Source organism: Pristiophorus japonicus, chromosome 19 (genome assembly GCF_044704955.1).
Source record: "Pristiophorus japonicus isolate sPriJap1 chromosome 19, sPriJap1.hap1, whole genome shotgun sequence".
Lineage (NCBI taxonomy): Eukaryota > Metazoa > Chordata > Chondrichthyes > Pristiophoridae > Pristiophorus > Pristiophorus japonicus.
The window spans coordinates 69,487,158-69,499,271 of NC_091995.1; positions in this window are offsets into that span (position 1 = coordinate 69,487,158).

The window sequence follows — 12,114 nt, forward strand, 5'->3', positions numbered from 1 at the left end:
TTACGGAGAACAATTCCATCTTTTCTAGTCTCTTCATGTAACTGAAGTCCCTCGTCCCCATCCCATTCTAGTAAATCTCCTCTGCACTCGCTCCAAGGCCTTGAGAGCCTTGATAAAATTTGGTGCCCAAAATTGGACACATTGGTCCAGCTGAGGCCTAACCAAGGTTTATCATAACTTACTTGCGTTGCACTCTGTGGAAAAGTGTGACTGACGGAGATGAACGTTGGAAAGTGTGAGGTCATTCATGTTGAACCTAAAAAATGATGGATCAGAATATATTCTAAATGGTTCGAAGTTTTAAACTGTGAATGAGCAGTGAGAGGTACGCATCCAAGTACAGTAATCATTAGCTGCTAGTTGATGCGTACCAAACATCAGTAAAATGCCTATGGAATATTGACCTTTATCTCAGCAGGGCTGCAACACAAAGGTTAGGTTTCAGCTGTACAGAGCTTGGGTTAGATCCATTTAAAGTACTGTTAAACTCTGGGCACCACAACTGAGGAAGGACAATAAGAAATATAAGAACCTAAGAAATAGCAGCAGGAGTAGGCCATACGGCCCCTCGAGCCTGCTCCACCATTTAATACGATCATGTCTGATCCGATCATGGAATCAGGTCCACTTCCCTGCCCGCTACCAACAACTCCTTTTCGCTTAAGAAACTGTCTATCTCTGTCTTAAATGTATCAAGTGACCCAGCTTCCACAGCAATTCGAGACAGGGAATTCCACAGATTTACAACCTCTGAGAGAAGAAATTCATCTTCATCTCAGTTTTAAATGGGCGGCCCCTTATTCTAAGATCATGCCCCCTAGTTCTAGTCTCCCCTATCAGTGGTGACATCTTCTCTGCATCCACCTTGCCAAGCCCCTTCATTACCTTATATGTTTCGATAAGATCACCTCTCATTCTTCTGAATTCCACTGAGTAGAGGCCCAACCTACTGAACCAATTCTCATAAGTCAACCCCCTCATCTCTGAATCAACCTAATGAACCTTCGCTGAAGTGCCTCCAAAGCAAATATATCATTTCTTGGATACCTTGGTTGTGGAGATGGTGCAGCTCAGATTCACCAAGATGATACCAGGGCTAAAAGCTTTGTTATGAGGATTGATTACATAGCACGAAGTTCTTATTCTTTTGATTGTACAAGATTAATGGGTGATCTAATTGAGTGGTTTAAGATGATCTAAGGAACTGATGGGGTAGAACGAGTTTACCTATTTGCTTGGGTGGAGTAGTCCAGAACAAATGGGCATAACCATAAACACAGAGCTCGGTTGTTCAGTGGTGATGTCAGAAAGCAGTTCACCAAACAGAGTTTAGTGGAAGTCTGGAACACTCGCTCTCAAAAAGCTGTTGAGGCTCGGTCAGTTGAAAATGACAACACTGTGCTTGATTGATAGATTGATAGATATTTAGGGTTACGGAACCAAACTGGGTAGATAGAGTTAAGATACAGCTCAGCCATGATCGAATTGAATGGAGGAACACGCTCGAGTGGATGATTGGTCTCATGGTCCTTTATTCCAATATTCCTATGCCTCCATTTATAAAGCCAATGATCCTGTATACTTTACTACAACGTTATGGTCCTGTCATGTCACCTTCGAAGATTTCTGCATGTAAACCCCGAGTGTTTTCTGTTCCTTCAACATCTTTAAAATTGTACCATTTTCTTTATATTGCATCACCTCATTCCTCCTTCCAACATGCATCACTTCACCTTCTCTGCATTAAATTTCACCTGCCACGTGTCTGCCCATTTCACCGGAGTGTCGATGTCCTCCTGAAGTCCTCTGCTATCCTGCTCACGTTTTACAACGTTTACGAATTTTGTGTCATCTACGAACTTTGAAATGATGCCCTGTATACCCAGATCATTAATATATCAAACAGAGCAGTGTTTCAAATACCCACCCTGGGGACACCGCTGTATACTTCCCTCCAGTGTGAAAAATATCGGTTCACAACTACATTCTGCTTTTTGTTCCATCGTCAGTGCATTATCCACGCTGACATTAATATCATTGGCTTTAATGTAGTTAAGCAATCTATTATGTGAAACTTCATCAAACACCTTCTGAAAGTCCATATACACATCAATTGCACAACCCTCTCCTATTTCATAGATTAACTCAATCAAGTCAGCCAGGCCTTTTTTTTTGAAAAAAAATCATTTTGCTTGTCGCTAAATAATCTTCCAAGTGACAATTCATTTTGTTTTGGATTTTTGTCCCAAGAAGGTTCCTCAACGCCGATGTTGGGCTGAGTCGCCTGTAGTGATTTGGTTTACCCCTCTCCCTTTTTGGAGAGAAGTAACATTTGCAACTCTCGAGTCCTCTGGCACCTCTCCCATATCCAAGGATTGGAAGATTGTGGCAGAGCGGGTGACTTTTCTACTTTGAGCTCCTAGCCGTTTTAGTACCTCCTCTTAAGCTACTTATATCCAGTCTAATTTCTCTACTTTACTGTCACATTGGTAGCATCCTCTTCTGCAGTGAATACAGATGTAAAGTATTCATATAGTACTCCAGCATGTTCTCTGCTTCCACAAGATGATTGCCTTTTTTGTCCTTACTCGGCCCAAACTTTCCTTTTCCAAATCCGTGCCCGTCTTTCCTGGAACTCCATGTTTGAAACCCTTCGATCCAGTTTCCACCACTACCCTAGTACTGAATCGGCTCTCATCAAAGTCACATCCTCAGTGACTGTGACAAAGGCAAATTACTCCTCCTTGTCCTTCTGGAGCTGTCTGCAACTTTTGACACCGTTGACCACTCCATCCTCCTCCAACGCCTCTCCGCCGTTGTCCGGTTGGGTAGGAATGCATTTGCCTGGGTATATTCTTAGCTCTATAATCATAGGTATTCAATCACCTGCAATGGCTTCTCTTCTCACTCACGCATCGTTACCTCTGGTGTCCCCCATTGATCTATCCTTGGCCCCCACTTCTTTCTCATCTATATGCTGCATCATATGAAAACGTGACATCAGTTTCCACGCTGACGACATCCAGCTGTATCTCTCCACCATTTCTCTGCACCCCGTGTCCTAACTCGCACCAAGTCCCGCTCGCCCATCACCCCCTGTGCTCACTGACCCATATCCTAACTCGCACCCAGTCCCGTTCACCCATCACCCGCTGTGCTCCCTGACCCGTGTCCTAACTCGCACCAAGTCCCACTCACCCATCACCCTCTGTGCTCGCTGACCCATATCCGAACTCGCACCCAGTCCCGCTCACCCATCACCCCCCGTGCTCGCTGACCTATATTGGCTTCTGGCTAAACAATGCCTCGATTTCAAAATTCTCATCCATTTTTACAAATCTCTCCACGGCTTCGCCCCTCTCTATCTCTAATCTCCTCCAGTCCCACAACCCCCACGAGTTATCTGCACTCCTCAATTCTGCCCTCTTGAGCATCCCTGATCATAATCCTCAACCATTTAACCAATAAGGGAATTAAGGGTTATGGGGAGCAGGCGGGTATGTGGAGCTGAGTCCACGGCCAGATCAGCCATGATCTTTTTAAATTGTGAAGCAGGCTCGAGGGGCTAGATGGCCTACTCCTGTTCCTAATTTTATGTTCTTTATGTTCTTATGTTCATTGGTTGGCCGTGGCTTCTGTTGCCTAGGCCCCAAGCTCTGGAACTCCCTCCCTGAACCTCTCCGTCTCTCTATCCTCCAAGACGCTGCTTAAAACCTAACCCTTTCATATTTCTTATGTGGCCCAGTAAGCTTTGTTTGTTTTAATACTCCTTGGGATCTTTTAGTACTTTAAAGGTGCTATATCAAGACAAGTGATATATGTTTATTGAAGACGTTGGTTGCGACGAATTATTTGATATATTCTCCTTGTCCCTCTATTGTCGGTGTTGTGGCTTTATTATACTAGTGGCAGCGTTAGTTTTTACAAAGTCTCAAATTGGTTTTAAATTAACTCAATCGCTTTTACATTTTCATGAAGGATGCTGAAGGATAGTTTGATTGGACGCACTTGCGAGCACACACACTGCGAGACACGCGCACAAGTGGAGACTTATAAATGTTAAACAGCCGTCAAATCTACTGCTTACATATTGATGGTGTTTTCTGCGATCCCAGAGCTAACAGCTGTTGTACTGATAGCGGAGGAGGGTCAAGATATCAACAGTCTTGCAACTGTACTCATGACATCCCAACTGACCAGTCCATTCACCACGACGTCTGCAGCTACCGATCTGCTCAACCGCACACTCACCACCACCTTTGAGGCCATAGTTCATATTAAAACAATTACTGTCTCTCACCCTGGTCATTCCCCATGCAGCCCTCTCTTTGCTCCCTTAATTCCAAGGGATGCAGACTCGAACCGACATGGCGGTCAACTGGTTTCGCCAGTCACCACCAGATCTGGCTGGTCAACATAAAGCATTATCGGGTCCTGCTTTCGTCCATCAATATTTTTCACGATTCTAAAATATGGAATCTTGAATGCAATGATAAACCTCTGTTTCAATTCTCCTCTGCCAACTGTCCTCTTAATCCCTGTCTCCGACATCTTCACCTTCAACAACAAGTGCAAGGAGCTCAAGGACTTCTTTGTCTCTAATATTGAGACCATCTGTTTCACTGCCTCTGCCTCTTCGTTCCCCTGGCCCACCGAGCCAATCTTCGTCAAGGATGCTGCCCTGCCATAGGACTGAACTCACATTTTTCTCCAGTTTCACTCCGATCACCACTCTTGACCTCGCCACTCTCATCTTGTCCATGAGCCCCACTTCCTGCTCCCTTGACCTTATTACCACCAAACTGCTGACCAACCAACTTCCTTTTCTGGCTCACGTGTTAGCTCACTTTGCGAATGGTTCTCTCTCACTGTATCACCTCTCCCTCAAATTTTCCACCATCGCCCCTCTCCCAAAAAAACAACCATTTTCTCCACGGTCCTTGCAAACTACCGCCCCATCTCCAACCTTCCTTTCCTCTCCAAAGTCCTTGAACGTGTTGTTGCCTCCCAAATCCGTGACCATATTTCCAGCAACTCCATGTTTCAATCCCTCCAATCAGGATCCCATCTCTGCCACATTACCGGAACGGCTCTCATAAGTCACAAATGACATATTTTATGTCTGTGACAAAGGCAAACTATCCCTCCTCGTCCTTCTTGACTTGTTTGCAGCCGTTAACATGGTTGACCTTTATATCCTTCTCCAACGCCTCTCCATCATCGTCCACCTGTTCCATTCTTAACTTTCTAATCGTAGCAATATATCCAAGTTTGCTTCTCTTCCCGCTCCCACATCGTTACCGCTGGGGTCCCCAGGAATCTATACTTGGCCCCCACCTATTTCTCATCTACATGTTTCCGACTGCTGATATCTTCCAGAAACAGTGTCAGTTTCCACATGTACGCTGACGACTCCCAACTCTACCTCACCACTACGTTTCTCAACCCCTCCGTGCTCTATAAATAATCAAACTCCTTGTCTGAAATCCTGTTCTGATGAGCAGATATTTTTATCCAATTGAACATTGGAAAGACCGAAGCCATGGTCTCTGGTCCCCGCCACGAACTCCGTTCCCTAGCCACTGACTCAATCCCTCTCCCTAACATCCGCCGGAGGCTGAGCCACAATGTTTGCAACCTTGGCGGCATACTTGACCCTGAACTTAGCGTTCAACTTCATATCTACAGCATTACTAAGACAGTCTATTTCTGCATATCTCTGCCCTTGGCACATCTAATTTGCTGCTGAAACCCTCATCCATGCCTTTGTTATCTCTGGACTTGACTACTCGATCGCAGTCCCGGCTGACCTCCCACAGGTCATCCAAAACCCGGCTGTCTCATTCACCCAGCTCACTTTGGCTTCCGGTTAAGCAACACCTTGATTTTGAAATTCTCGTTCTTGTTTTTAAATCCCTCCATGACCTCACCCCTCACTATCTCTGTAACCTTCTCCAGCCCCATAAGCCCAAGAGATGTCTGTGATCCACTAATTCTGCCCTCTTGAGAATCTCTGATTCTAATTGCTCAACTATTGGCGGTCGTGCCTTCTGTGGCGTAGGCCCTAAGCTCTGGAACTCCCTGCCTAAGCCTCTCCGCCTCTCTACCTCTCTATCCTCCTTTAAGACGCTCCTTTAAACTTAACTCTTTGATGAACGTTTTGGTCAACTGCCCTGATTTCTCCGTGTCTCTCGGGGGAAAATTGCTTGTCTTATAAGACTCGGCACTTTTTACTACTTTAAAGGCACCATAAAAATAAATGTTGTTGCCGTTAACATGCCAACCTTCTCCTTCTCATTTTAATTTTTCTGTCTAACCCTCCTATTAATATATTTATTACAGAGCATCAGAATCTGGGAATGCCTGTCAACACCATGGCTGAGGGTTCATACAGCAGAGAAGATCCAACATCTTCAAAAAGAATGAGAATGGACACTGGAAGGTTCTTGGGGCACTGGAGGATGGGAAGGAACGGCCGATCTGAACGGTTGACTAACAATGGTTTTACAAAAAAGGCGGATGGAACAGTGGGAACGGGATCAGCTGATGTGACAGGAGGGTAGGGAATGTCCGGATCTGAGGCTCGAGAGTGGGGATAATAAAACTGTTGGAGCTGAAAGAGAAGATATTTGAAATAGTTAAAAGTTATTAGCAAGAAAGGGGAAGGAGGATTTGAAATCGTGACATAAAGTCACTCACTTTTTTGGGGGGGAAAGAAACGGTAAAGAGTAAACATTCTAAACGTTGGAGCTAGAAGTTATATTTGTGCTGGTGAATATACAACACATGCTAACATTCAGAAGCATTAGAGATGTCATCTCGTATCTATAAGGCAGGGCCTGGGTTTTCACAGGGAATGTGTCTGGTGAGGGAAAGAGCAAAATATTTGTGGACGCCAGCAACAATTGAGTTCAGTGACAGTGCAAGAACAGCAACAAACTTGCATTTCTAATAGTCCCAAGGTACTTCACAGAAGGGATATCGTAAGAATATATTACGACAGATGAACAAGAGCTTGCTCAAAGAGCTAGGGTTTAAGGAGCATCTGAAAGGAGGGGAGAGGTGGGGAGGTTTAGAACATTTATGGGTATTAGGAGCTATGTTAAGATAAAATCAACATGTATGTAGTTCAGCAGTAGTAAGGGAAATAGCACGATTCTTGGTGGGTTTTACAGGACAGCAAGCAGTGGAGGGGAACTAGACGAGGAGCTGGAGGAAACTAGTTGTGAAGGGTGCAGTTTTGGGGAGATAGAAAATATTTCCTTTACTTTCTAAAAATGATTGGGGAAGTGAAAATGTTGGTGTATTAGATTAGGATGTGGATCCTTAGTCAAAGATAACTGTTGGGAAGGATTTGGATCTGATTGACTTATCAACCTTGGCTATTTTAATGAGCCGAAATAATGCACCCAAGGCTGTTATAGGAAATCAGAGAGGAGAGGGGAGCGACTCTGACCACCACATTGCAAACCACGTTTGATATCAAACATACACATGTGGATTGAAGAAGCCAAGAGATGTCTCTAATATAATGTAGAGGGGATCAACTGGGAAAACTAGAGACCGTTGTGTACAAACTTCTCAAATCTGTTAATCCAAATCCAATTAGTGAGAATTTAGATGAGGAGGGGTGGCCGGGACAGATTAGCTGCACAAAAGTCATATTTGACAATATTATGGAAAATGTCGTCCATCCAGCCTTTCCCCCACAATTGCAATACTATATCATAGAAACATAGAAACATAGAAAATAGGTGCAGGAGTAGGCCATTCGGCCCTTCTAGCCTGCACCGCCATTCAATGAGTTCATGGCTGAACATGCAACTTCAGTACCCCATTCCTGCCTTCTCACCATACCCCTTGATTCCCCTAATAGTAAGGACTTCATCTAACTCCTTTTTGAATATAGTTAGTGAATTGGCCTCAACAACTTTCTGTGGTGGAGAATTCCACAGGTTCACCACTCTCTGGGTGAAGAAATGCCTCCTCATCTCGGTCCTAAATGGCTTCCCCCTTATCCTTAGACTGTGTCCCCTGCTTCTGGACTTCCCCAACATTGGGAACTTTCTTCCTGCATCTAACCTGTCTAACCCCGTCAGAATTTTAAACGTTTCTATGAGGTCCCCTCTCATTCTTCTGAACTCCAGTGAATACAAGCCCAGTTGATCCAGTCTTTCTTGATAGGTCAGTCCCGCCATCCCGGGAATCAGTCTGGTGAACCTTCGCTGCACTCCCTCAATAGCAAGCATGTCCTTCCTCAGGTTAGGAGACCAAAACTGTACACAATACTCCAGGTGTGGCCTCACCAAGGCCCTGTACAATTGTAGCAACACCTCCCTGCCCCTGTACTCAAATCCCCTCGCTATGAAGGCCAACATGCCATTTGCTTTCTTAACCGCCTGCTGTACCTGCATGCCAACCTTCAATGACTGATGTACCATGACACCCAGATCTCTTTGCACCTCCCCTTTTCCTAATCTGTCACCATTCAGATAATAGTCTGTCTCTCTGTTTTTACCACCAAAGTGGATAACCTCACGTTTATCCACATTATACTTCATCTGCCATGCATTTGCTCACTCACCTAACCTATCCGAGTCACTCTGCAGCCTCATAGCATCCTCCTCGCAGCTCACACTGCCACCCAACTTAGTGTCATCCGCAAATTTGGAGATACTACATTTAATCCCCTAGTCTAAATCATTAATGTACAGTGTAAACAGCTGGGGCCCCAGCACAGAACCTTGTGGTACCCCACTAGTCACTGCCTGCCATTCTGAAAAGTCCCCATTTACTCCTACTCTTTGCTTCCTGTCTGACAACCAGTTCTCAATCCATGTCAGCGCACTACCCCCAATCCCATGTGCTTTAACTTTGCACATTAATCTCTTGTGTGGGACCTTGTCGAAAGCCTTCTGAAAGTCCAAATATACCACATCAACTGGTTCTCCCTTGTCCACTCTACTGGAAACATCCTCAAAAAATTCCAGAAGATTTGTCAAGCATTATCCCAACCAAAATCAGGTGATCTCCTGGGTGAGTTGGAAAACAAAGAGCAGGTAAAAACACAGGCCAATTTGGGGATCACAATAAAAGAACGATTTCGATTTATAGTGTCTTTCACGACCACTGGACGCCGCAAAGCAATTTAGAGCCAATGACGTACGTTTGGAGTGCAATCACTGTTGTAACGTAGGAAACGCACCAAACGCACAGCAATCTCTGACAAACAGCACTGTGATAATGAGCAGATAATCCGTTTTTGTATGTTGATTGAGGGATAAATTTTGGCCGGTACATCAGAAATAGAAACAGGAGTAGGCATTTTGGCCCCTCGAGCCCATTCTGCCATTCAATACGATCATGGCTGATCTAATCATGGACTCAGCTCCACTTCCATGCCCACTCCACATAATCCTTTACTCCCTTATCGCTCAAATAATCTGTTTATCTCCGCCTTAAATATATTCAATGACCCAGCCTCCACAGCAGTCTGGGGCAGAGAATTCCAGAGATGTACAAGCTTCTGAGAAGTATTTTCCTCCTCATCTCAGATTTAAATGGGCGCCCCCTCATTATCTTATATATTTCGATAGGATCATCTCTCATTCTTCTGAACTCCAGTGTGTATAGGCTCAATCTATCTTCATAAGTCAACCCCCTTATCTCCCGAATTAACCTGGTGAAATTTCTCTGAACAACCTCCAATGCAAATAAATACGGAGACCGAAACTGTATGCAGTAGTCCAGGTGTGGCCTCGCCAATACCCTATACAGTTGCTTTTATACTGTATCCCCATTGCAAAAAAGGCCAAATTTCCAGTTGCCTTCCTGATTACCTGCTGTACCTGCACGCTAACCTTTTGTGTTTCATGCGCAAGACCCCCAGGCCCCTCTGTACTGCAGTACTTTGCAATTTTTCTCCATTTAAATTATACTTTACTTTTCTATTATTTCTGCCACAATGGATAATCTCACATCTACCAAATTTTTGCCCACTCACTTAGTCTCTCTATATTCCTTTGCAGATTTGTTGTGTCTTCCTCACAATTTGCTTTCCCACCCATCTTTGTAAACATGGCTACATTACACTCAGTCCCTTCATCCAAGTATTTAAAATAGATTGTAAATAGTTGCGGACCCAGCAATGGTCCCCGCGGCACCCCACTAGTCACTGTTTACCAACCGGAAAATATCCATTTATCCCGACTCTCTGTTTTCTGTCAGTTAACCAATCCTCTATCCATGCTAATATATTACCTCCAAGCCCGTGAGGTTTTATCGTGCAGTAAACTCTTATGTGGCACCTTATCGAATGCTTTCTGGAAATCCAATTGTACCACATCCACTGGCTCCCTCTTATCCACCCTGCTTGTTACATCCTCAAGGAACTCCCCCACTGGGGATAACTCCGCTGCTCCTCTTCGAAATAGTACCATGCTATATTTTACGTCCACCTGAGTGGGCACACGGGATCTTGGTTTAATGTCTCATCTGGAAGACAGTACCTTGAACAGTAGTGGCAGTCTAGATTTTGTGCTCAAGTCCCTGGAGTGGGACCTAAACCCACAAACATCTGACCCAGACACAAGTGCTGCCCACTGAGCCACAATTGACGCAAGCTACGGGAAATTCCTCTCCGACCCATCTAGACGATTGGAACTAGTGCAGGAGATAACTCTTGCACTGAATTCCTGGAAGAGCCTAACTGTTGAAAGAGTTGATTTACGCCCCACCCAGAAACAGATCCAGCTATCCCTTGAAGGAATTCAGCGACTCAGCATCCATTCCACAAGATGGCAGCCTGTTCAAGAGGCTCACTATTCTGTGTGAAAAGGAGCAGTTCCTGACATACAACAACTTGTATTTATATAGCACCTTTAACGTAGTAAAACATCCCAAGACGCTTCACATGAGTGTTACAAGGTAAGGTAGATCTGGCCTTCACCAACTTTAAATTGTGACCTCTGGCACTCCATAATGCATTTCATTGGAGTAAACTGTCAACTGGAACAAAATCCATTCTCTTTATCATCTTCTAAACCTGAATCAGGTCACCAATAAATCTACATTTCTCAAAAGGTTCGACTCCCAACTCATTTAGTCTATCTGATTTATTCGTTCACAGGATATGGACATTGCTGGCAAAGCAATCATTTATTGGCCATGCCTAAATGCCGTGAGTTGCTTGCTACCATATTTCAGAGGGCAGTTAAGACTCAACCACATAGCTGTGGGTCTGGAGTCACGTTTTGGCCAGACCGGGTAAGGACGGCAAATTTCCTTCCCTAAAGGACATTAGTGAATCAGATGGGTTATTACTACAATCCGGTATTTGATGGTCGCCATTTCTGATACGAGGCTTTTATTGCAAATTTTTTAAAATTAACCAAATTGAAGTTTTCGCAGCTGCGGTGGTGGGATTTGAACTCTTGTCTCTGTGTTATTAGTCCAGACCTCTGGATTACCAGTTCAGTAACATTACCAGTATGCTGCTGTTCCCGTGCATCTGGATAACCAAACTGCTTTATACTGGGAATGTTTCTAATGTCCCTCCTGTGCACTCGTTTCAAAGCCTCAATATCATCCACCCTGTGAGAAGATCGGAACTGGACAACATTCCAAGTGAGGCCTGACTAGGTTCTTGTCCCAGTGCAAAATAGGTCAACTGTCAAATGAATGGAGCCCACACCCTCTTTGCTCTAGCGCTTCACACCATTGCTCATGTGCCTTTAGAGTTGTGTGCACTAGAAGTCCCAGGTCGCTTTCTTTCTCCATCTTCTTTCATGCTTTTCCCTAAAAAGTGTATGAATGTTAAACAATCGTTCTGCCCACCTGAATAACACTGAACTGTTGCAAGTTAAACATCATTTGCCAGTGATCAGACCAATCTCCCAGCACATGAAGATACAGCTTTGTTTAGACGTGACTATGTAGATGGATGGAATGCAGCTCATGTGGTGTGAATGGGATTTCAGAAGGTGTTTAATAACATGGCTCACAGGAGGCTTCAGCCGTTTGGTATAGTAGGAAATGTAGCCGCCCGGAAAGAAGGTGGATAATATGTTTAATTTCTCCATTTGTGTTCACAGATCCGAAATCTCCAATCACTCA